Below are 26560 nucleotides of genomic sequence, written 5' to 3' on the forward strand. Positions count from 1 at the left end.
TCTTATGGGACATCCCCAGGAGCTTGAACTTTAGCCAATAAGAAAGAAGACACAGAGGAGTTAAACTAAGGGAGTAATGTGATCCTGTCTATGATTTACATTTTAGAAAAATGGAAAGCAAAAGGTGGAGCAGAACTAGAGGCAAGGAGAGGTGGCAGCCGCCTGAATTAGGAAAGTAGGGGTGAGAATGGAGAGAAGTGGACAGGGCACAACTCATTCTTCATCTTCTACTCCTGAGCTCCCTAAAGATTACAAGTCATCCCTGAGGTCTTACACTCAAGACCTACTTACATTTCAATTTTGAGCTTCAGCCTCTAGGGACACACAACTTGGAGGTCACACCCTTAGTCTATGTGCCAGTTGGACCTCTCAGACCTCCTATTAAGGGAGGTGTGGTGTTCATAACTCACCGACTGCTAATCATCTTTAGGTTTTTTTTAATTGCTTCTGTATTTTCTCTCTCCAATAAAACAGTTATCCCCAGACACTGCTAGATGTTTAGTGTGAAGCGATAGTTTTATTATGAATTTCATTTCTCTTCATTTGTCAAAGACCAGAAAGTAAATCTGGTCTCAAAGCAATCTGTGCATAACCAAGTCAGTGATTACTTCCTTAGAGAGCCATATACCAAAGTGAAGGGATAATATAGGTAAATGTTGTTATCTAGTACTTTGCTGTCGCTACTAAAACCTTTAGCATTCACTAAAAGTCTCATAATCGAATCTATGTCAGTGAATAAATTTTATATGTTGTAAAATAGGGGGTATTAGACACTAGTTACAAGATTGCGCTTCCCACAAATCCAGTAATGATATGGAGAAGAGCAAAGCTTCCTTAGGGATTCCTAGATTTCAGAATATTCCTACATGCATTTTGAAAGTATAGTGAAGTCAATTCTGTATTTTATACTTGCCTTGAGGGTTGACCGATGTGGCTTAGAAGAAAGAACATGGGACCTGGAAGGAAAGAACTTGATCACGTTTCTAAACCTCTCTGAACTTTGATTTTTACATCTATTAAGTGGGAATAATAACTCTCCCTTTTCTAGCATGTTTTGTGAGAATTAAATGGTGTAATGCCTGTGATAAGGACCAAAAGTTCTGTGCTTTGGGGAATGTTCTATATCTGTTTGGTCAAATCATGTAATCAGTAGCTACATGTAGCTATTGAACATTTGAAACATGGATAGTGCAAGTGAGGAACTGAATTTTGTATTAGGTAATTTAAATTAATTTAAAAGACAGGTAGCTAGTTGTTTGTGTTAATTTGTTCCTACATCAAGTTAATTACCTCTATGCTGCTCTGGAAATCCTTTGATTAGTATATTGTCCTTGTTTAAGAATGAGTTTCTCTGCCTTTGATTAGTATATTGTCCTTGTTTAAGAATGAGTTTCTCTGCCTGGCAGCATGGCTCAGTGGTTGAGCACTAACCTATGAATCAGGAGCTCCGGGTACATTCCTAGTCAGGCACATTCCCAGGTTGCTGGCTCAATCCCCAGTGTGGGGCAGGAGGCAGCCGATCAATTCCATCATTCTCTCTCATCATTGATGTTTCTCTCTCTCTCTCCCTCTTCTTTTATCTCTGAAATAAATAAAAATATATTTTAAAAGAATTTTTTAAAAAATGAATTTCCCTTATAAGTAGGCACAGATAGGTATATAACCATTTTTAACACAATTTGTGAGACAAATCAGAATGCAATTATATTTTTGGCCACCACTTTCCTTTTAAAAATGCATTCACTGCGGGGAGTTTTTTTCTAATACCACTGATGAAAATTCCCCAGTTGTCCCCAAGTATCTTATGGTCACTCTTAGATTTAAAGAAAATCCTGTGGTTACTTTAAGTTGCAAAATGCAGGTTTGATTCATAAATTAGAATGCCCCATCCAATATTTCCATCAGCATAGCAATTTTCAAGTGTAAGACAGATCTCCCTGCACCCCCACCCTGTGAGTCTACAGCCTTCTGAGGAGGGTACAGCGCAAGTCTCTTTTCTCCCTCACCTCCTCCATCACCCAACTTGCAAGCTCCTGTTATTGAAGCCTCTAAAGTTGGAGAATGAGGAAGAAAAAGGAGAAATAAAACAGAACATTTTTAATCTACTGCTCTAATTGTAAGCTGGCTTTGCCTCTGCAATATTTATTGCTGATACTGTGTGTAAGGTGTGTGTGTGTGTGTGTGTGTGTGTGTGTGTGTGTGCGCGCACACATGTACATGAATTAGTTTTGGGGTATCCTCACAAGCTTACAACTACCTGTACATTGAGAAATGCATCTAATTCTTCTGTCAGCTGGCCTCCCTCAACTCTCATTTTCTAACAGAAAAATACCAGCTTTGCAGGGTACAGTTTCTCTAAGCTTCAGGTATAAAAAGCAACCTCCCTCATTTCTACCTCTCTACATTAGGTTAGCTATCCAGAAAGCATTCTCAAAAAATCCTCTCAGTGTTTTTATCTCTTTATTTTTCTTTAAAACCAGAGAGTGGGTGAGCATATCAGGAATTGTGAAAATACCTCCTCTTGGGATTTTATTTTTTATTTTATTTTTTAAAAATATATCTTATTGATTTTTTACAGAGAGGAAGGGAGAGAGACAGAGAGTCAGAAACATCAATGAGAGAGAAACACCGATCAGCTGCCTCCTGCACACCTTCTACTGGGGATGTGCCCGCAACCCAGGTACATGCCCATGACCAGAATCGAACCTGGGACCTTTCAGTCTGCAGGCCGACGCTCTATCCACTGAGCCAAACCAGTTTTGGCTCCATTTGGGATTTTAGTCAGATATATCTTTTTGGTGTCTGACACCTATTGTCTTAGAATCTAAGTCAAATTTTCCAATTTAACATCTTTGATCACTGCAGCTGTGTTAATATCAACTAAAGACTAGAAATTACATTAAAAAATCATCAATATGATGCTCAGTGGTTGAGCATCAATCCATGAATCAGAAGGTCACAGTTTGATTCCCTGTCAGGACACTGCCTGGGTTGCAGGCTCAACCCCAGTAGGGGACATGCAGGAGACAGCCAATCAATGATTCTCATCATTCATGTTTCTCTCTTTCTCTCTTTCTCTCTCTCTCTCTGTCTCTCTCTCTCTCCCTTCCTCCTTCTGAAATCAATAAAAATATATTTAATAAAATAAAAATCATCAATATGAAACCAATAAATAAACTCAGGCATATCCATAACCATGTGGTAAAGAACAATGTGGTCTCTTCATATGCAATGATATGAGTCAATCACCATAACAGGAAACTAAAGGACATTCCATATGCTTAGAATGTTTATTACTGGAAGCTTTCCAAAGAAACTGAAAGCTGTCATGCTGTCCTGAGGAGAGGACTCAGATGGGAGTCTGAAACCAGGCATTTCAGCTTACTTTATATACTATTAGAGGCCCAGTGCATGAGATTCGTACACTGGAGGGGAGGGTGGAACAGGGGAGCGTCCCTCAGCACGGACAGTGCCCTCTCACAGTCTGGGACCCCTTGTGGGATGTCCACCTGCCAGCTTAGGCCCGATCCCCAAGGAGCAGTCAGACATCCCTCTTGCAAACTGGGGTTCTCGCATTCCGGGACCCTTTGCTCCTTATTGTCTGCCTGCAGCGGAGGCAGGAGAGCCTCCTGCCACTGCCACTGTGCTTGCCAGCCATGAGCCTGGTTTCTGGCTGAGCGGCGCTCCTTCTGTGGGAGTGCACTTATCACCAGGGGGCAGCTCCTGCATTGAGCTTCTGCCCCTGGTGGTCACTGCGCATCATAGCAACCAGTCATTCTGCCATTCAGTCTATTTGCATATTAGGCTTTTATTATATAGGATATGCTTTTATATTATTTGGATTTTTTATTATATGTAAGAATTACTTTAACTTGTTATTTAATATCTTTGTAAATATATTTAGATACATTTTAAGGCCTCCAGTCACAGTTCAATTTTTAAACATACTATGTTGTCTCTTTATTGGGCACAACTTTTTTTTCCAGGCCAGACATCCTGATACTGTGTCTAAACTCCAGTCCAAGTGAAGTGCACTTTTCAAATCATTGTCTAGCTCATTTATAAAATCTATAACATGAACCTTTGGAAACTTGCATGAAACACCAAAGACAATAAATATATCTGATTTTTCAGTAAATAGGTGACCTGTAACAAACATGCTTTCTTTTCCCAGATTACAGACAAAACATAAAACCACATTCATACCTTTTTCATCTGGAAAATGATGTCTGATTCTTGATATTAAAAAGCAAGTAACAAAAATAGGTACAGAGGCAAAGCAACATCGAACAGACTGCCAAACTACAGCGGGAAGGCAGGGGCGGGTTGGGGGCGGTAAGAGATCAACCAAAGGACTTGTATGCATGCATATAAGTATAACCAATGGACACAAGACACTGGGGGGTAGGGGAGGCTGGGGGAAGGTCAAGGGGAAAAAAAAGGGGAGACATATGTAATACTCTTTGTAATACTTGAAGCAATAAAACAAAATTTAAAAAAGCAAATTATATTTTTATTGAATTTTCAGTTTATCAAAATCATCCACAAAGAGAATAGCCCAGTGAGAAGGGCCTGCTCACTTTGCTATTTTTCAATTAGCAAAGGATAAAGAGGCTACTTCTAGCACCTTAGTCTAAAGTTCTAGAACTAAATTTTTCAAGGAGAAAAATTCAGCAAATAAAAAAGTTTAATATGTGAATCAATGCAATTTATTTTCTTTAGAATAGGAAGGAGGAGGAGGAGGAGGAGGAGGAGGAGGAGGAGGAGGAGGAGGAGGAGGAGGAGGAGGAGGAGAAGCCACATAGAGTTGTACCTCTGATAAATTTTCATGAGTTCAAAATTGGGCTAATTTCTAGAAGTGTAAGAACTTTGGTCATACAATATTTCCTGTCATCTAGTCAGGAATAGAAATTTAAAGCTATGTTTTGGAATTTTAAAAACGTTAGGTACTTAGTTCCATACAAAAGAAAAAAGAAATTGTGAAAGCAAAAACTTACAAGACAACATAAATTACAGTATTTCAATAAGTATTCTAAAAGTGTATTTTTCAGGACAAAGCAAGAGTTGAAATTAGCCCAGATCCCAAAGGTCTTCCTTGTCATCTCCCTGTTTGTCTTGTCCGTGGCTGATTTGGTCATGATCCAGGCAACCTAAAACTGCCCCTCCTCCACTCCATTGTCCTAGTGGTTTGCCTACTATTGCTTTGATCATTTCTTCCCTGTTTTCTTCAGTATTTCCACCGATGTTACCTGTTTATTTAAACATTCCCTATGGTTTTCTTGTTCTTTTCACTTTCAGTGATCTCTTCGAGCTATTGCAGCCTTTCCTATGATTCCACACCCCCCCTCCCTTTTTTTTATGGGAAAAACTCAGTGATCTTGGTCTCTAACGTAGATCTCTACCCTGAGCTACAAAACCATAAAGCCATCATCAGAATGTCTCCATGTGAATGTTGTCATATCCTATGCATCTCAAATCAGCATCTCCAAGGTAGAACTCATCTGCTCTTCCTTTTCTCTACTAACAAAAATGCCTATTTCTTTTCCTTAAATCTGCCTTTGTTGATGGTTTTATCAGGCATATCAGATGAAAATTTGGGAGCCCTCTTAAACTTCATCCCCTCCCTCATACATTATATCCTTGTGCTTGATAAATCCTACTACCACAGTCAGTCTCGTTTTGCCATGGCAGTGTCCTGCATTCGCCCTTATTACATCATTTCTGGAGCCCCAGTGACCTCTCTGTTGCACTGGCTTCCCATTTTCTCAACTCTTCCTTCCCTAGGCCTATTTACCCACTGCCTCTGAAGTCATCATACTGAAACACAGCTCTAATCATGACATTCAAGTATCTGTCCCTGATACTCTAGTGAAGCTGTTCCAGACAAAAGTGCCAGTGAAATGTAAAAGACACCTTTCATTCTTAGGCCTCTCTGTGACATGTGACACTGTTAATTTCTTCCATCTTGGAAAGTTACTGTCTTCCCTCACTCTATACTTTATTGGATTTCCTCCTGTTTCTCTGGCCTCTCCTTGTCAGGCTCTAGTATGGCTATTTCTCCCTCTGGTTAAACTTTAATACTATTATGTCAAGAGGCACCATCACGAGCTCTCTTCTCTTCTCCTGAAGCAGTCCTTAATACCTCTGGGAGAACCCATTCACACCCATGACCAGCTATGCTTGGGTATCACTGACTCCCACAACTATCTATTTCTAACCTATATGTACTCCTGACTCCTGGACCTGTCCAACTGCTTAAACAATTTCTCCATGTGGATGGTCACAGGCACGTCAAAGACTACTAGTCTCAACTGAACCTGTTTCTCCTATCTTCCCTATCTAAGGGAACAAGGACACTACCATCCACCCAGTTAGTTACCTACATCAGAAACTGGGAGGTAATCCACAGTCAATTTTACCCCTTTCTTGCCCCTGAGTCACTGTCTCCAACCTATCAATTTCTGCAAAATTAATTTCTCTAAAATCTTTTATAACATTTCATCAATAATGTGACTTCATTTCCGCAGATTCTATTTTTTTCTCACCTAGATTTCTATGATAAATCCTACCTAGTTTTCTGACTCTATCTTTTCTATTCTCCCTTCACAATATTTTAAGGGTGATATTTCTAAAATGTAGGTTTCATCATTTCAGTCTCTTATGAACATCCCATAAGAGCTTTATATCTCTTTTATGATATGGTCAGGAGTTTTAGTGGGTAATATGACATATAATTCATATTCTAGAAATTTACCTCTAAAAGCAATCAAACACGTCTAAGATGTTTGTATAACAATGTTCAATGTGGCACTATTCACAGTAGCAAACATTGGCTACAGAAAAAGATGAACAGTAGAGAATTGGTTAAATTATAATCAACACTAATAAAAGAGAAAAATGGTAATTGGCGTACGAGCTACCCTTTTCATTGGCTAATCAGGGCTATATGCAAATTAACTGCCAACAAGATGGTGGTTAATTTGCATATGTAGGCACAATGCAGGGAGGCGAGAGGGAAAGCAGGAAGAAGCCCCCTGCCACTGACAGTGATCGGAAACCCAGGGGGGAGCTAAGAGCTGGGGGGCAGGGCAAAGGCGGCCCTGGGGCCGCCTTTGCCCTGCCCCCCAGCCATGATCGGAGAATCAGGTGCCTTTTCCGCCCTGGCCAGTGATAGCAGGAAGTAGGGGTGGAGCCAGCGATGGGAGCTGGGCACGGTCGAAGCTGGCAGTCCCAGGAGCTAGGGGTCCCTTGCCTGGGCCTGAAGCGAAGCCCACGATCACGGGGCCGCTGCAGCTGTGGGTCCCCGCTGCCCGGGCCGGACGCCTAGGTCAGGCCTGGGCAAGGGGCCAATCCTGCGATTGGAGGGTGATGGGGGTCAACGCCTGAGGGCTCCCAGTATGTGAGAGGGGGCAGGCTGGGCTGATGGACACTCCTCCCGCCCCCCCACTCCCAGTGCACGAATTTCGTGCACCGGGCCCCTAGTATCATATATAATGAGCAACTTAAAATTATGTTACAGAAGACTATATAATGATATGGAAATGTATAGTATATTGTCAAGTGAATTAAAAATATCCCATAACATTTTTTGTAAAATAGTCATCACTAATATCTATTATAGCCATAAAAAGACTATCAGGATATATACACAGGGTCTCTCCTTGTATATCAAAGATGTATATCCTCCATAATTCTGACTGTGGTTCTCAAGTTTTCTAGAGTGAACATGCCACATTTTAAACTCAAAATAAAAGAGCACATAGTTGCTATTTTATAAAGGACTAAACTCAGTTGTCAAATTTATTCAAGACATTTTCTCTAACCCAAAAAACATCTTGGAATATCTCCCACCATGGTCATCCCTCTTCTCACCACAGTTCTCCAGCCTGGGTTAGGCATCTGTGTCTTGTGCAACCACTGTTTTGTTTATCACACGGCATTATCAACTTTTTTATACGTTTTTTCACTTCCTCTGTAATAGGAGCTCCTCTATCCCTATATCCCCTGCACTAAGCAAAGCACAGGTAGAATAAATGTTTACTGAATAAGTAAATGAATATTGCCACTCACCTCACAGTGACTCACACTGATTCCTCAGTGACTTCAGAATAAGTGCACACTCCTTAAGCTGATATTTCAAAATCCTTCATAATTACAGACAAGCTTTTTATTTCATTCATATTTTTGGCCCCATTTCCTAAATTCTACATGTTCAAGTACATCCATCTATGGGGAGAGATGGTGTCTTTCTTGTTCATATTATATCCCACACTTTAGCTCAGACACAGATGTTAAGAAATTATTTGTTAATGATTGGATAAATTAACTTTACCAAATATATCATGTACTTTTCAATTTCCCATATTTTCTAGAAAGCTACTCCCTTCATTTTTTGCCTCTCTAACTTCCTTTTTCTTGTCTCCAAGGCTCAATAAAATTTGATCATGTATAAGGATAATTTTCCAACCTTGCTATAGAAATTAAATCCCCCCAGTACAAATATAGTATTTACTTGACATTTCCCATTACTGAATTATGCACTGGCATGCTGGGTGTACATTCCTTGGGTGTTTTGGGAAGTCACTCCACTCTTCTTTTGAGAGACTCATATATAAGTTTTCCAACTTATTTTTTTCTGGTCTCCAATGATTACAATTCAAGCAAATATTTATGGAGGCTTCTTTTTAATCCCATTATACTGAGCATCATATCTTCTAAGGAGTGGGAACTAACCAACAGTGATACCAGGAATGGCATGAGTGATTGATGGATTAGCACTTCCTCTCTTTAAGTTTTTATGAGAACATATCTCCTCTATTGTACCAGGATTCCCATGAGGGCCATGCCTCAGTCACTCTTTAACCCCAAGTCCAGTGGAAGAACATTTTAGGATTGTTCAAAGTAATTGTTAAATTAATAAATGACATTTCCTAGAGAGAGTAGACCATAAAGGGATTCAACAGCAAAACCAATACTGCCCTCTCAAACAATAAACTGTATTTATCAAGTGCTTTTGAAACTTTCTTTCTCCTTCGTTTTCATTCTAATACTACCCTGGACTTGCTTATACAGCTCATCAGAGAAGTTTCATTTAAATATATCACATGCAAAATGTTGCACACTCATCACAGATACTGGTTGTTGTCACCAAATACCATAGAGGTTAATTAGTTTTAATGGACAGTTAGGCATTTGAGTGGTTTTTCAAGAAAACGTTTTCCAAAAAGTCAATAATGACATGCTTTAATGTTTAAAATAAATAAAACCTTAAATTGTCTTTTGTACTCCAAATTAGCTAGTACAGTTTAAAATAAGATGGTGTTTCACTGTCTTAATAGTCTTTATTATCTTGGGGGCACAGACACAAAAATAATCTGTTTATAAATAAGCTACAGGCAATGTGAGAAAGCTGCAATAAGTAATACTTTTGGCTGTATGTAAAGTTTTCAAGTAAGTTGTAACTAATAATTATGACTTCATAATTGCTATATCTGTCAGTATCCATGAAATCATATTAAAAATAACTGTTATGAATTAGAGGTAATCACATAATTAAATTAAGGACGGTATAAAAAGGATCACCACAAAGGTCAAGACAACTTTAAGAATATACCAGAAATACAATATAATCACTATTAATTATTGTTATGTAAAAACTAGGCATAAACATAGGTGATCCAATATCAATCCTAAAGTTAGATCCACTGAAAATAGAATTGAACATTATTTCAGGAGTCAGTGACACCTTAATTCTCTGTCTTCTTATTAAAAATTGTAGTGAAAATATATATAATACAAAATTTACCATCTTAACCATTTATAAGTGTACAGTTCAATAGTGTTAGGTATATTTGTGATGCTGTGTGACCAATCTCCAGAATGTCTTCAAATTGTGAAACTGAAACTCTACACCATTAAACATTTCCTATTTTCTCCCTCCCCCTAACTCACTGGCAACCACCATTCTACTTTGTGTTTTTATGAATTTGCTAGTCTAGATATTTCACATAGTTAACTCATACAATATTTTTGTCTCTTTAAGATGTTTCTGAAGTTCAATTGAAACTTAATTAGGAAGAAGCCAAGTTCATCCTCTATCAGTTATTGTCTAATCATCTATTTAGTACAATGCACTATGCTAATTTCACTCTAGTAACCCAGTGAAGTAGGTTTTATGCCAACTTTACAAATGAGGAAATTGAGTTTCAACAAGGTGAAACATCTTGTCAAAGGTCACATATTTAAATCAGAGGGGCTACTGAATCCAACTTCACCTGACTTCAATGCCCACATTCTATTCAACACAACTGGCTATTTTTTGAAATAGTTGCAATTTTCAGAGGTTTTCAACCCATCTACATATTTGAAGCAAAGCAAAGTGGGTTTTTTTACATTTGATTTTGGATGTTGCATGTCTCCCTCCTCTTTTTATAAATTATTTTATTTTATATCATGTCTCAAGGTATCCTATTCCATGTGTCAAAGTTTATTGTAAATCATGTCCCACAAATTCACAAAATATAAAGCTCTGCTTGGGAAGGAAGAAGCATTTAGTTTCTTCAGTTGTTCTGGAAATTACACAATTTCCTATGTGTATTATATATCAATAGGAAAAGAATATTAATTTTTGAAAACAACACTTACAGTTGTGGAAATGAACCCAAGCCTCTTCAGTTCAGGAACATCATGTTAGTGAATGAAAGTCACTCTGCGTAAACCAAGGGCTCTCTTCAAACATGTCTTGCTCTGCGTGTGGCACCTGAACTGCAGCTTACAGAGCCACCTGGGACTAGAAGTCCTCCCAGTGTAGCTCCAGGCTGCCCAACCAGAAATCCTAAAAGGCAGAAGACTACAACACCCACAATTCATAATTCCTCACCTGAAACCAGGATGAGAGGGTGGATGGCTATAGTTTCACTTTAGGAAGAAAGAATAAGTAGATGGAAAAGCAAAGCACTAAGTATGTAGATGGGAAAGCAAAGAAATAAGTAATCAGGTGGGTATGTCTAAGAACAATTTATAAATATGAACCTATTTCTTAAAAGGAAGCAGAAGGAGTTTGATGTTTGCCAAGAAGTACGAAGGCACCCTCAGTGTTGGCAAGAACTAAAAAGTCTTCATGCCAACAAAACCTCATGCAGCCGTGTAACCGGCCCCACCAGATTCTCTGTCAGTGATTCAGAGCTGAGGAGGCCTCCCAGCCGATGGGCAGGTGAATGAAGACTTCCCAGGGAGGACTAAAAGCCTCTGCATCAGCACTATGACTGTCACTCGGAGAAGCTACAGGCATAATGAAGACCTTCATCTTCCAAAATACCCAAGATTTGTTTAAATGTGCTTTAAAAAATGTGAGCAAAATAGAACCCTTGTTGATATTCCCTTCCATTTCCCTTTCCATTTCCTCATATGATGTTTTCCTTCTGTATGACCCAGCATTATTTCTGATTGCTCAAAGTTCAGGAACAAGAAATTTGGAGGGGAAAAAGAAAAAACAAATTTTAAAACTTGAGTAAAATGAAAGTGGCAACAATTGTTTCCCTTCTTTGCAACATCAGGAACATAGAGTACTAAAAAGAAACAAACCAAAACTAAGAAAAGTGTTTTCATACAGGATCTGTCTCTAGCCTTTACTTTCTGTTGGACACAGCCCAGAAAAATCGATACAAACAAGGTATTGGCTGAGTTGGGCCCAAAAATGTAATGGACGGCTTCAGCTAAAATACCACACAGAATAATGACACCGGATACATTTCTTCCCCTTTTGTGCACTTCTCTCCTTCCTCTCTTCATGCCACCTCTCTACTGGGGCTCCCTGCTGCCCAATCTATGTGATCCACCCAGAGCCCTGCTAACATTTCCCCTTGGGTCATCCTGCAAGCCAAACTGAACCGTTCTTTTCCCCTTTGTCACAGGTCCTTCAATCTCCTGACCAGACCCCAATGCTCCCGTATGTCATGGATATTCCTTTAAAAACAAATGGTTTTCTATTTCCACAAACCTGCAGATTTTGTTCTCTGTGCTGTTTCTTCTCCCTGGACTATTTTTTGCCCACCTTTAAATGTTCAGATCTTTTCTTTCCTTCAAAGCCTAATGAAAAAAGCACTCTTCTCTAAGAAGCCCTCCCCAGTCTGCCCTAATCTGAATTATTCTCTCCCTCTTAATAAATTCCATAATATTTTATCTAGTCCTCTCCTAACAGATGTTATACTTTGTTTCACTGTTGTGTGTGTATGTGTATACACACAGGCAATGCTACTGCCCTGTTTGAAGGTAAGCCCTGACGTTATTCCCACCTTACTCAGTAATTGACATGTAGCTGTTTCTGATAATCAATGAATGAAATAACTGAGGTGTTAACTCTAAACTGGATTTTAGTACCTAATGCCATCTTGATCTCTCTCAGAAAACATTTTCGCTTTGAAAGCTCTATATATACTATTTTCAAATTCCTCTGTGGAGTAGTCTGGTGTGGCCTCTGCAACCATATTTGCATAAAGGTAAGGTTTTCAATCTGACAGTCCCTGAAATGAAGGCTCCATGGCAGTACTCATTGCTTCCCCAGCTCTGCCTCGTGCTGTGTACTTGGCTTTCCAACAGCTTCCCAGTGACCTGCCCCCGGTACCATGACTGCATCTTGGAGAGCTAGCCTTGCCTCCATCTATGAGTTTCTGATCATCAGCTCCAGCATTTCTGGTTTCCTTCCCCTTTAATCTAATCTCCTAGCTCAGATGTGGAAACTCTGACCTTTGCACTTCTTTCAATAGTTCTTAATCACTGATCTCTCCCACCCAGGGAAGGGAATTCTCTCAGCAGTGAGTTCCTCACACCTCTGCTTCTGCGGGTTTCTCCTGGTCCCCACACACTCAGCTGCATCTTCTAGCTGTCAGCCACTTGGGAAGAAGTGAACCTTCTAGATACTGCTGACACACACTGAGATTTCTATGGGCCTTCAGCCTCGAAGACAGGCAGGAGTAGATGACTGTTGTCTGGACAGTCCTCCCAATTCTTCTCTGTTATATCATAAGGAATGCTAGCCCCATAGCCTGTCTGTGTGAGTATAATGTAAGATATCTGAAACTGGGTCCGGGATTCATCATCCACCCATAGTTTAGGGTTGTTTCCTTAAGAAAATCTCTTCTTTAAATCCTTTCCCCTTTCCTTACCTTGTACATGTTTCTGGTACTGATTTGTACAGCTGTCAGGCTGGGTTGATATACTTTGTTCATTTCTGCCCTAAAATCATGATCATTTGCAGCCATGAGATTTATTGTACCTAAATAATATGGGCATTTGCTATTTCTTGACAGATAGAAAAGGGTGTGGAAAGCTAGTCCTTCCTCCAGTGTGTGAGCTCTAAGGGGGCTTCAGTAGAAACACACTATAGGTTCTGAGAATGAAATACTATATCGGGAGCAGGCCTCAGCATTCAGCCACGCAGACTACACCATTGTATTCTCTGCCCAGTTGGGAGAGCTTATCAAGGACTAATCCCATCCGTCAGTGTGGGAATGTGAAGGTGCCAAGAGGTCCAGCGAACCTGCAAATGCCAGGGGTTAAGAAAAAGAGGTTACACTATGCCTTCATGACTCCAGAAATATTGTAAGAATCATCCATCAGTGGGTGGCACGCTTGTGCCATGTTCCAAAAAGGCCTGTTGGTCAAGCACCAGAATCAAATCAGACTCCTCCACAGCAGGCAACCAGCCAGGACCCAGAGGCCATCACATGGACTCCAGACCCCCTTCTTTCTGCACATAATGTTATGTCTGTTCTCCTACCACATTCTCAAGTACCATCTTGGCGAGAAACCTGCTAAGGAGGAAGAGAACATGAAAGACTGAGAACTAAAAAGGAGTCACCCCAAAGATCACTTAAGCCAAAGAAGACTGATGTTTAAAATCTGCTTCACCCATCCACATGCTAATGGTAACAATTAGCATGGAAGCTGAAAAGCCAGTGCCCGACTGTCAGGCCAGCCTGAAAGATAAGGGAGAAGCAAAGCACTCAGAAGGGCTAATCGGACACAGCTATCTGGGACCGGGAATGGCACAAAGAAGCAGGGACAACAGAATCCAGTACCTTGGTGAACAGAGGCAGCTGTTCAAACAATGTCCTGCTTGGAAGTGGCTGTCGCAGCCATGGAGAGCACAGTCCGAGACTTTCGGTAATGGTCATACAAACCGTGGTTTCTGGGGCTTAGCAAAAACAACTAATTTAGTTGATCTCTTACCTCCCCCCAAACCTCCCCGGGCTTCCCACTGTAGTTTGACAGTGATCTACCAAAGGACTTGTATGCAGGCATATAAGCATAACCAATGGACGTAAGACACTGTGGGGTAGGGGAGGCGGGGGGGAATGTCAAGCGGGGGTGAGGGGAGGAGACATATGTAATGCTCTTTGTAATACTTTAAGCAATAAAACTAACTAACTAAATAAATAAATAAATAAAATAAAAAAACAACTAATTTATCCCCTAGCATGACTGCATTTTGGCAGCTGTTCTGTCTTCACAAGCTTGATTCTCCAGCCTTCCCAGCAATTGTGGAACTGGAGTCTGGTGGGTTGTTCTCTGATTTGTATTAGCCAAAGTCTGTTACTATTGCCTGGAACTAAAAACTGAGACATCTAACACAACTCTCATCTCACTGTAACATGCATCACTTCTGCCTACCACACTATATTCAGGCTCCATCAGATTAAGGACTGGATGTTATTTAATCTCTGTCCAAAAACTCCACAGTGCCTGGCCACGGTACATATTTGTTCATCTCAATTGAATGACCAGTAAAATGACGAAGCCTTGCTCAAAGTTCCTTCTAACTTATAAATTCTCCAACCACATGGAGGCTCTCAATTGCTTATTAATGCAGAGGTAATTTTTTCTCTTCATGCCACAGTGCATTGAGAATTTAGCCTTTGCCCACTGTCTGTTTCTAGCAGGAGCAGAACAAGTGACTCTTTGCACCCAAAGGGGGAAATCAAACACACAACAAGTGGTTTAACTATGCCCAGGCAGTTAGTTAATAATAAAAAGGGGATTTTCCTGGTATCCTTCAATGACCTATGTTAAATGTCACTCATATTCAGTCCCAGTAGTAAAAATATACCAGAAAGAGTAATAGGAAACAGCCATATTCCCCACAAGCTCAAATGTTTCCCAAAATGAGGCTATCGGGGAGAGAGAAAGGCCACACTTGCAAGCTTATAAGTTCCCCCTGGAGTTTTTCTCTGTCCTGTTTCAGTATTACTGACTCTCAGACCCTGGCCTGTCTGTCCATAACATCCGTTTTCTGGTTCACTTTGTCCTGAGTCATGATCACACTGTAACTTTCCAAAAATAGTTAATCACTGTGCCATTTACCAGTTAATTTCAGTGAGTAGCTCAAATCATAGTAAAATGTTAGCACCAAAGTTAATTTAGGTCAGATTGATCTTATTTCCTTAGATTAAGAAAGTGAGCCAACGTTTTCTTACAATTTCATATTTTCCTTCATTACATCTTTCTGGCTCTTTACTCAAGCATCAGATGAATCATCCATAAATTGACCTCCATCCACCAAGCAGTAGTTTAGAGTTCATCCCTCTTTTCTTTCATTTGTTGCTTTCAGGATAACACAAGGAAGTATGTGCCAACTCTGCCTGATCATAGATGTTTCCATGCTGCCCTTTTGCTACTAACCAACAACAGAATCCTCTGTGCAGCTTTTGCTAGAACACCTACATCCCTGCTCTCCTTAGCTTGGATCCTCTTCCTGCAGCAGCAGCAGCAGCAGCAGGTGGAGTCCTCTCAAGTCACATCTTTCTGATCCTGTCCTCACAGTCATCTCTCTTTCTCTTTCTCTCTCTCTCTCTCTCTCTCTCTCTCTCTCTCTCTCTCTCTCTCTCTCTCTCTCTCTTCTTTCCCTCCTCCTTCCTTCCCTAACAACAGCTGAAAGAGCTACTATGCAAAGGACTCACTGATTGTATTGGGACCACCTCGTAACCCAAAATTCTACCCACCCATCTTGAAATATACACCGTAAATCACATCTGCAAAATCCTTTTTGCCATGCCAGGTAACATAGTCACAGGTTCCAGGGATCTTTGAGAGGCCCTCATTCTGTCTGCCATACCGAGTTTCCACCACAGGAAATTCTCTATATAGTATTCTAGGAGTAGAGTTGGGTCTCTACAAACTTCCCATTGGAGTTGTGAGAAAATATTTGTATTTGCACACAATGTTAGGGGAATATATATTATGGGAGAGGCATAAAGTAAGGCCCTGGGTTCTCCTTACATCACCTGCCTCTGAGTTGTCACCCATTCATTATTACATTATGAGAGACCTATGATTCAGTTCTAAAGGCGATATTCTCTCAAGAACAACTCAATGAAAATAATTAAATAAGATGATATTAAAACAGAAATACATCTTAGAAGGGTTCCCATTGCAAGGATTCATCAACCAACATTTTAGTAGGGATTAGTTTATGAAATGGGCAAAGTAAGGGAAGGATAAAGGCAACATTAACTTGAAGAGTAGGAATTTGGCTGTATGAGAAAAGACTATATGAAGTGCCTCTCACACCCCCATGAAAAAGGAGTGTGTTCTCATCTCATGAAAGAATCTAGTAATATATATAAGTTCTCATGCCTTACACAGGACTCTTCTGCATGGATAATTAATCACAGATGACTGGACTGAAAATGAATGTCCACATCAAAGTGGGCCAAATGCAAGCTAGGCCAGAATTTTTTAAACTCTATGTTAGGCCTATTTGTTGGTCATGAATCAATTCGTCAATACTTCTAAGGGAAATGGAATATATGAAAATGGACCCTAACAGAAGGGATAGATGGAACAAAAATAATAATATACATTAGATTAGCTCTACGTGCATTTGAATAAAAAGGGTCAGTGTTGTTTCAGTGTGTGGTGGTGGTGGTGGTGGTGGTGTGTGTGTGTGTGTGTGTGTGTGAGTGTGTGTGTGTGTGTGTATGTTTGAATACTAGGTCAAATACAAGATTTTTTTGTTTGATTCTGTGGGCAAATATGAAATCTATGGAACTAAATAGAGGTCTTATGAGTATTCTGGCATGAGAGCTATGCGCTATCAATTTTTTTAGTGTTTTTTTTTTAAATATCAGATAGTAACTAACCAACCAACCAACCAAATTATCTCTTATGACATGCGAATGAAAAACTTCAAATAGAGTTACAGGCTCTGGAGTATTGCAAAACCAAGATAAACACCTTGACAAGACGGAAAATAGAAACCACAAACTAGTCAAAAACTTGAGTAATATGCAGAGACCGTGGGAGGATAGAGCAGCCAGGTGGAGGGTTGGTGACTGGTGGTGACAGTAGAAACAGACAGAAAGAAGCAGAGTAAGAGAAAGGCTAGTCACAAGAAGGTCAGAATCACAGAGTTCAAAAGCATTAAATAACCATTTATAAGGCAAGGCAAGATGAGCTGTTAGTTATTCTCACATTCAGTGAATACTGAGTGCTTACTATGTGCCAGAGACTGTTCTAAGACCTGGGAACACTGCAGTGAAGAAAACAGACTCAAACCCATGCCTCACGGAGTCTACTTTCTACTAAGAGTTATACTCTATATTTGAGTTCTTTCTATTTCACAAATGTCACAGTGAATTCCTGTGCTCCCTTACTTTGTTCTCTATCCTTTCAACACCCTAATCATTGTATTTCTTGCAACATGAAAGAGACTAATTACTGTGGCCCAAATTAAAAGATGATGACTTAGAGTTTTACCTAGGGCTGGTTCTAAATGTACAAAACTCTCATTCTAAAGGAGATGATGTAAGAGCATGTCCTTTGCAAACAGATAGCTTTGGGAACAAGAAAATGAATTAGGTAAATTTAATATGATAAAGGTTTCATCATTGTTTCTAGGTTTATTCATTTGCAGGATATTTATTCATTTATTTGTTCATGTTTTTATCAATTAACTTATTTTTGTTCCAATAAATGATTCTCTTTTTGAGGAACCAAGAAGTACCTGTTAGTCAAATTTTGCCTAACTCTGTTAGCAGCTCTCATTGTGTATCCCTTCTGTATTTTCAAGAAACACTCAGCATCACCCTGGCTGGGTAGCACAGTTGACTAGAGCATCATCCCACTACACCAAGGTTGTGGGTTCAATCTCCAGTCAGGGCACATATAAGAATCAACCAATGACTGCACAAATAAGTGGAACAACAAATCAATGTTCTCTTTCCCTCATTCTCTCTCTCTCTCCCTCCTTCTCTCTCCCTGAGGGATTTAGACCTTCTAAGAAGCAGCTATTCTGTACATTGCTTGTTATCCTGGTAGAGAGAGAGTCTGATAAATTTCATATAGGTAATGATAGAGTGTGCCCAGAATCAACACACATTCTTTTTGCTCATAATTCTTCAGCCCAAACAGCACACATGGCCACGCTCACCCATGATTAGCTAGGAATAGTCCCTTCTCCATGTTCACTGTCACTACCCTACTCCACACTACACACATTTCTTGCCTGGAATTACACAATAGCCTAACTGGCCTCCCCTTATGCACTTTTAATGTTCTCAAACCATTCTTTGCATTGAATAGGGACTGTTTTTTTCCAAGATGTAAATACAATGCCCTCACCTTAAAATTATTATATAGCTTTCTCTGCTGTCACAGTAAAGCTAAAATCCCTATTTGGCCAGTAAGGCACTCCATTTGTCCATTCTCAAACTATAAACTCTCAATAATTGCTCCTCACCAGAGGAAACTTCTTTTGGTTCCAGAAATTTTCCAAGTTTTCTTCCACCAAAGAGCCATTGCACATTCTCTCTAACTGGAATAATCTCTTCTCTCTTGTCCATCCACAAGAAAGCCTTCCTCTGAGTATCTATATGAAGTTTTTACTACCATGATAATTTTTGTGAGTAATTCGTTTGTTTTTTAGGTAGCTCCTTGAAGCCAGAGCCTGTGTTTGTGTTTCTCCGTCATTATTTTCCCAGCTGCTAGCATGGTGTCTGGGATACAGCAGATGTGTTTTAAACATAGTTTGAATGTCTGAATGGACATTTTTATATTCCTTTGTATACTCAATTTTAGAGGAAACAATATTTCTCTCTTTGTTCAAAGTTGCTCCAAAAAAACAAAGAGGGAGTGAGGTTCTTGTCACCTGGAACATTTATAAATATATTTTTAGGACTAGATTAGAATTTTCCTAAAATGTTACTTGTTTATGATAATTATTAGTGATAACCTCCATAATAAAAAGGGCATAGTTATTCATCTTTTCCCAATTATTTCTCATGGACATTATTCTAACATGATACTTAGCGTAGAGACTAGACGCATACCCAGATGGCCATTTCTATTAAAAACAATGAAGTGGGGCACTGTTACAGGGACTTCTCCCCTTTATATTTCAGAAGAAATTTATGAATTTCCCAAAATGAGTTTAAAGTCATGTACGTAATAAACACAGGCCTACAGATTTCACTGAATTTCTGGGAAATGAAATGAAGTAACCCCACGCCTAGTGATTAAGGCAATGCGTCACCTAAAATCCAAGCTGATAATTTAAGACAGTCATCCTAAGAAATGAAGCTGCCAGTATAAAGAAAATAATTTATCTTAATTTGGACTCTTTTAAGTTATTAAAATTCCTCTGATAGAATTTTAAATGCTGTTCTACAAATATGTTCTTTCACACTTAAAGGTATAATTTGCATGTGCAATTGAGTAATCAATTTCTCAATAACTGACAAGGCACTAGAAATTTTACATTTTTTCAGATTCAAATCCATATTTAAGGTATATGCATGATCAATAAAGCAATTGAAATGAACATTACTAAATATGTCTAAGAGAGACAAAATGTCAAATATGTTTGAGACTAAAATCAGAGAAATGTTACATTAATTACTCAGTATAAAACATTAACTTCTTGGAGATACATAATTAGTGAATTTTGGTACTATTATAAAAAATTAGTTGCTTCTGTTATTATACCTACAAAATAGATATCAAAACATACAGAATAGATTTGATTCTATTCCATTCATTTTTGCAGAAGACTATTAATAGTTTACTCATTATCTAGAAAAGGCCCTACTGAATAAGATTTTAATGATGTTTAAGTCAATAAAAATAAATAAATAAAAAAGAAAAAAAAACGATGTTTAAGTCATTCCTAGGTATCATGAAACTATTAGAAAGGTACAAAGGTACAGTCTAAAGAGATATTCTTACCATCAAAAGGTTACTTAGAGTTTCTCAGGTTTGAGGCTACCTTCATTATGCAAATTCATCCCTTATTTCTTTATGTAACACACAACCATGAATCAGGCATTGCAACAAACTGAGACTCAAAGGATTTATGTGCATGTTCTTAGTGAATGAACCAGACTAGACCCTTGGTCCCTGGGCTTTTAATTCAGTGTTTTATCCACTTTGCCATAGTGACATTTAATATAATCTTTCTGGAATCATCAACGTTCTAACACTTTGAGTATTTTTAAATAAATGTTTTGTATAAGTAGCTAAAAGGAACCATTTAGTAAAAAGGGAAAAATAATTTTCAAAAGAGTATTTGAGGATCAAAAACACTTTAGGGAAATGGTTTAGGATTCCAAAGAAGAAATTAAACAGAGAAAAGTCCCTTTCTTATTCACTGGTGGGTAGATGAAAGTAAAAGTTCTGAAATATGAAAGCGCTCTGGAGCTCATTTGGGTACATTTGCCTGTAAACTGTGTAATGTAAAAGAATGTTTCTGGACAATTTAATGGCGTTAGGGGGATAGTTTGTGGGTCACCACACAATTTCCTTTTATATTCATGCTGCTGATATTGACTTGTCTATGGGTCTCCTGACCAAGTTTTCCGATATCATTGAGAACGTGGAGGTAACAGAACAATACTAGATTTGAAAGTGATTTTCAAAGATTCTTTCATACATAATTTCTTTGGGGAGAGGGGTTGTGGTAGTGACATTGGGGAATGGGCAGATCCCTGTCTGAAAAGACTGTCATGCTATTTTTTAACAATTAGAAATTATAGAGAATATGACTATTGTCACATCAAAATCAGAAAAATCTATGTTGATTCTGCTTTGACATTTTTCAAGGAGAATAAAATGCAGGCATTCCCTAACAAATGACCCACTGGATATACAGAGTGATTCTTCTCTATAGTCACTTTCCATCGTTCCTTTCCTAATGGAGCACTGACCCCAGGGCTTTTGGAGCATCCTACAAAGAAAACTCACCTTATATCACTCCAGGGTAACTAACAACCATGAGTATCTAGTGGCTTCTGTTAACATTGTATTCCCATGCCCCTAAATGGTAAGGAGACTTTTGTCAGATGGTAGTATCAGAACCATTATATGTTTGAGAGGCTGCATTCCCAATTCCAAAAACTTGGCTTACATGCTATTGATAAGGTGTCTTTTTTTTAAAGTATACATGGGATAAGCCTGTGGTTGGCAAACTGTGGCTTGCGAGCCACATGCGTCTCTTTGGCCCCTTGAGTGTGGCTCTTCCACAAAATACCACGTGCGGGCGGGCGTACAGTGCGATTGAAACTTCGTGGCCCATGCGCAGAAGTCAGTTTTTGGCCTGGCGAGTCTATTTTGAAGAAGTACTGTTGATATTTGGCTCTGTTGACTAATGAGTTTGCCGACCACTGGGATAAGCCCAAGGCATGTCTATATATATATATAAGCCCAGCGACCGGAACGGCCGGTGGCTATGATGTGCACTGTGGCAGCTAACCAGCCTGATCCGGGTCCTGATTGGCCCCCAACACCCCAATCAGTGGCAGAGACAGCCGGCCAACCACCTGTGGCCGCTCCATCAGGGCAGGCCAGCTGGACCCCACCTGTGCACGAATTTTGTGCACCGGGCCTCTAGTATGAAAAATAACAGTCAAGTGTGAGAGTGGTTTGAGGGACTGGATGGCATTTCTAACCATTCTTCAGATGCTTCTAAAATTTTGCGATTTTGTTGTAGTAGATAAAATACTGACATAGAAATTCAGAAATGTGGATTCACATCCCAGCTCTTCCACTTCCCAAGATATATGACCTTGACCCAAGCCACACTTTCCCCAGCTGGAAATGGGTGTAATCTCCATACCGCCACATCTCATTCTTGTGAGGCAGCAGAGTGCTGTTACAGGACACTGGTTTCAAAGTGAGACAAATGTAGGTTTGGATTTTACCTCCATTATTTATCATATTAGAGAATGTCTCTGAGTTGCAGTTCCTTATCTTCCAGTATTTGGGGGAGGATTGATTAAAAATAATATGTGGCTAATAAGTTCTGGGCCAAGAGAAATTGCAATGATCATAAGAGATGTGGAAGGTACTCAGAAACTATAGAGTGTAATCTAATATAGAGCATTATATTGTTTAGCATATGAATATGTAAAGCCATTATGTAATTTAGATCACAACTTGAAATCACAATGCACACTGAACAGTCATAAGAATTCATCACTACAAAGTCAATCACTTTTCATTCCCAGATTAAAATAGGACATCCAACTGATCCAAGCTTTTTCTTCAGAAATCTAAAGTTTTGGAGCCTCTGTGGGCTGACTTGCTGTTGAAGTCACAAAGGGCTGTTTGACCTTTTCCTAAGGAGGGTGGAATGCACTCTGCTTGTGTTGGGGTTTCTCCTGTGTAACTGAATTACTGTAGTGATCAGGTATTTCCTGTCTTTCTCCTCACAGGATGGCTGCTATGATGCCCCCACAAAAGCCTCTGTCCTGACTGCAGGGGAGGAAAATGGGAAGTTGATTTCAATGCTCACTAAGGATTTAATTAGCCAAGGAATCAGATCCCTGTCCCATTTTTAGCCTAGTTCTCCAAGAGAAGCATATTGAACCTCTAAATCATTGTCTGAAAGAAGCCTTTGGTGTGCCTGAAGGCTGATTGTAATATTGCTTGATTTACAAAATGTGCCTCTTAGCAGTCTGAGTGAATTCCAATTTCCATTCCTAAATTATATAGCAAAAGTTTTACAAAGCCACTATCTGAGTCCTATTCTTGCCCTTTCCAGATATTTTGATATATGCAAGAAACACAAAAGTGTTGTGGCTGGATTCAGAAAGTATGTGTGCATGTATGTGTAATCTACACTAATAAAAGAGAAAAATGGTAATTGGCGTATGACGATACCCTTTTCATTGGCTAATCAGGGCTATATGCAAATTAACTGCCAACTAAGATTGGCAGTTAACTGCCAACAACATGGCGGTTAATTTGCATATGTAGGCACAATTCAGGGAGGCGAAAGGGAAAGCAGGAAGAAGCCCCCTGCCACTGACAGTGATTGGAAACCCAGGGGGGAGCTAAGAGCTGGGGGGCAGGGCAAAGGCCCCCCAGCCATGATCGGAGAATCAGGCGCCTTTGCCACCCTGGCCAGTGATAGCAGGAAGTAGGGGTGGAGCCAGCGATGGGAGCTGGACACGGTCAAAGCTGGCAGTCCCGGGAGCTAGGGGTCCCTTGCCTGGGCCTAAAGCAGAGCCCATGATCGCGGGGCCGCTGCAGCTGCGGGTCCCCGCTGCCCGGGCTGGACGCCTAGGCCAGAGGCGTTAGGCCTGGGCAGGGGCGGAGCCTGCAACCGCGGGGAGCTGGGGGTCCCCTGCCCAGGCCTGACACCTCTGCCGGAGGCCTCAGGCCTGGTCAAGGGGCCGATCCGGTGATTGGTGATCAGAGGGTGATGAGGGTCAACTCCTCTGGCCGAGGCATCAGGCCTGGGCGGGGGGCTGAGCCAGGGATTGGGGGGATATGATGGTCCCCTTGCCCAGGCCTGAAGCCTGGGTCAGAGGCGTCAGGCTTGGGCGGGGGGTGGAGCAAGCGATCAGAGGGAGATGGGGGTCCCCTGCCCAGGCATGATTCCTGGGCCAGAGGCCTCAGGCCTGGGCGGGGGCCAGAGCCAGTAATTGGGGGGAGATGGGGGTCCCCTGTCCAAGCCTGACACCTCTGGCGGAGGCGTCAGGCCTGGGCAAGGGGCTGATCCTGCGATTGGAGGGTGATGGGGGTCAACGCCTGAGGGCTCCCAGTATGTGAGAGGGGGCAGGCTGGGCTGAGGGACACTCCCCCCCCCCCCACACACACACCCAGTGCACGAATTTCGTGCACCGGGCCCCTAGTATATATATATATATATTTGTTTATGAGACAAAATAAGATGGTAATAGGCTGGATACAAATCCAAACTACTAAATGGCTACAGGAATTTCAAGCCTATTACATTCCTAGCTTTACTTGAGAGACAGACTTATCATAAAAATGTTTAATATTTAAGCCACATTCTATGTGTCCTTTAGCCTACTGATTGAATGTCATATAACACAGGTTTAAGTTAGAATCCAGGCTCCCACACTGACTGGTAGCTGATGACAAATTCCCAATCTCTCTAACCCTCATTTGTCCTATCTGCAAATAGAAATAATAAAAATACCTACTTTATGAGACCATTGTAAAGGTTAAACTACTATCTTTATAAAGCACTTAGCATGTCTAACTCAAAGTAATTTGACAACTATCTTACATGGAGATACCAGGGTTTCCTTAAAAACATATACTGACTTAGATTTTTTTTTTTGCCTACGATCTCTCGTGATATTGTTTAAGATACTAAGGACAAGAAAGAAAACAAGAAACTGAAAGTCAACTGAATTATATGAATAAAATTTTTTTTTAAATAAACAGCATAATTTTGAAAACAAAAAATTTAAGTCAACATAGAAATGGTTGTTGAAATTCTGAAAATTCAAGAGGTCTCAGAACTAGAAAGCTTTAAGTCTTCAGCCCTAGAGAATCCTGAAGACTAGATGGGGAGAAAAACAGAAAGAGAACTAAACTACAAAAAAATTAAGGAAGTTACAGAGTTCTTTGAAAAGATTTAGAACAAAGTGGCATAGAGATTTGAACAGATGATTTTCAAAAGAACATTTCCTTCATCCATTTAAATTAGTACTCACTGAGTGTTGACATATGCAAGGCTCTAGAAAAACAAGGTGATGCAACATGTTCTCTGCCTTTAAGAGAATTTCAACACCATAAGAGGATTATTACAGCCGAAATTCATGCCAGGAAAGGGGAGGGAGCACAGAGGAGGGACCACCTCCACCTGCTGGGTAAGAGGCTGGCAGTCCAAAAAGCTTTAACAAAGGAGGTAACAGGTAGATTGAACTGAACTAGAAGGGTGAGTAGTAACTGGCTGGGTGGAATGAAGGAAAGGGCATCCCAAGCAGACAGACCTGTGTGCACAAAGCCACAGAGGCTGGTAATAGCCTGGCATGCTTGAGGAACTGCAAGTCTGAGGTGGAGTTGACGTGGGCAGTACTTCTTCCTCTAGAGCAGTGGTTCTCAACCTTCTGGGTCCTCATGTTGTGACCCAACCATAAAATTATTTTCGTTGCTACTTCATAACTGTGATGTTGCTACTGTTATGAATTGTAATGTAAATATCTGATATGCAGGATGGTCTTAGGCGACCCCTGTGAAAGGGTCGTTCGACCACCAAAGGGGTCGCGACCCAAAGGTTGAGAACCGCTGTGGTCCTTTGCATGCTCCATGAGCTCTCCTCAAAAGGTTCATTTGGCTGTACTTCAGGTATGTGTTCTAGTCATTAACATACTCAGCTTAAATGTCACATCTCTAGAAAAGATTTTCAAAGCTTACAGCTTAATTTAGCCACCCTGTCATTGTCCAACAAATAACCCTATTTTTAGTCTATGAACACATTTGATTAATATTTTAAAATTTCCCTTATTGGCTTATCTGTTTATTTGTTTACAGATGATCTGTCCTTAGTAGTTCCTTGAAAGTAGGCACCCTATCATGTTCACCACAGTACCCTCACTGCCTAGAATTCTGCCTACCACAAGTAGACAATAAATATTTGGTTAAATAATGAAGTAAGTTGGACATGTAAGCAAGGGACAGAGCATGAAGGGATTTGTAAGCTGTCTTAAAGACTGTGTGTACCCCTACCCGGTTTGACTCAGTGGATAGAGCCTCAGCCTGCGGACTAAAGGGTCCCAGGTTAGATTCTGGTCAAGTGCACATGCCTGGTTGTGGGCTTGATCCCCAGTAGGAGGCAGCTGATCAATGATTCTCTGTCATCATTGATGTTTCTATCTCTCTCTCCTTCTCCTTTCCTCTCTGAAATCAATAAAAATGTATTCTTTTTATAAAAAAGATTGTGTGTATTCAGTAGTTGAAGAAGCAGTGATGATTAATAAGTAGGAATATATATATATATATATATATTTTTTTTTAATCAATTTCCTGTTAGAAGCTCACTCTTATGATTATGTAGAAGATGCACTTCAGATGAATGAGACTAGTTTGAAATCTATTGAAGTAACTAATCCAGGACATCCACAGTGAGGGAGGTGAGTTTTTTACTGATTAAAAACAAATCTTTAATTGAAAGGTTGTAGGGGTGAGACCGGAGGCTGAGAGAAGAGTCTACTTTGACTCTAAGGTTCATGACATGTCGACAATACAAGTACTTGAGAAATGAGTTTTCTAAGTCTTAAGGAAATCAGTGGTGCCAAATGAAGGAGAGCAC

The 26560-nt window shown here is 40.1% G+C and overlaps 1 protein-coding gene across 4 annotated transcripts in view; it reads right to left on the reverse strand.

Annotated features, from left to right (window-relative positions):
• Window positions 1-10885, reverse strand: part of MACC1 (MET transcriptional regulator MACC1) — a 63876-nt gene extending 52991 nt beyond the window's left edge. The window contains exons 1-2 of one of the 4 annotated variants that reach the window (XM_059712502.1): window positions 10645-10873; window positions 292-378 (exon numbers count right to left, since the gene is read on the reverse strand). The gene's annotated coding sequence lies outside the window, so the exon portion shown is untranslated. Of the gene's footprint in view, window positions 1-291; window positions 379-7851; window positions 7999-10644 lie in introns of those variants that run through there. The other 3 variants (XM_059712501.1, XM_059712504.1, XM_059712505.1) reach the window with 3 other exon arrangements.
• Between the last annotated feature and the right edge of the window lie 15675 nt (window positions 10886-26560).

Source organism: Myotis daubentonii, chromosome 10, assembly GCF_963259705.1.
Source record: "Myotis daubentonii chromosome 10, mMyoDau2.1, whole genome shotgun sequence".
NCBI lineage: Eukaryota > Metazoa > Chordata > Mammalia > Chiroptera > Vespertilionidae > Myotis > Myotis daubentonii.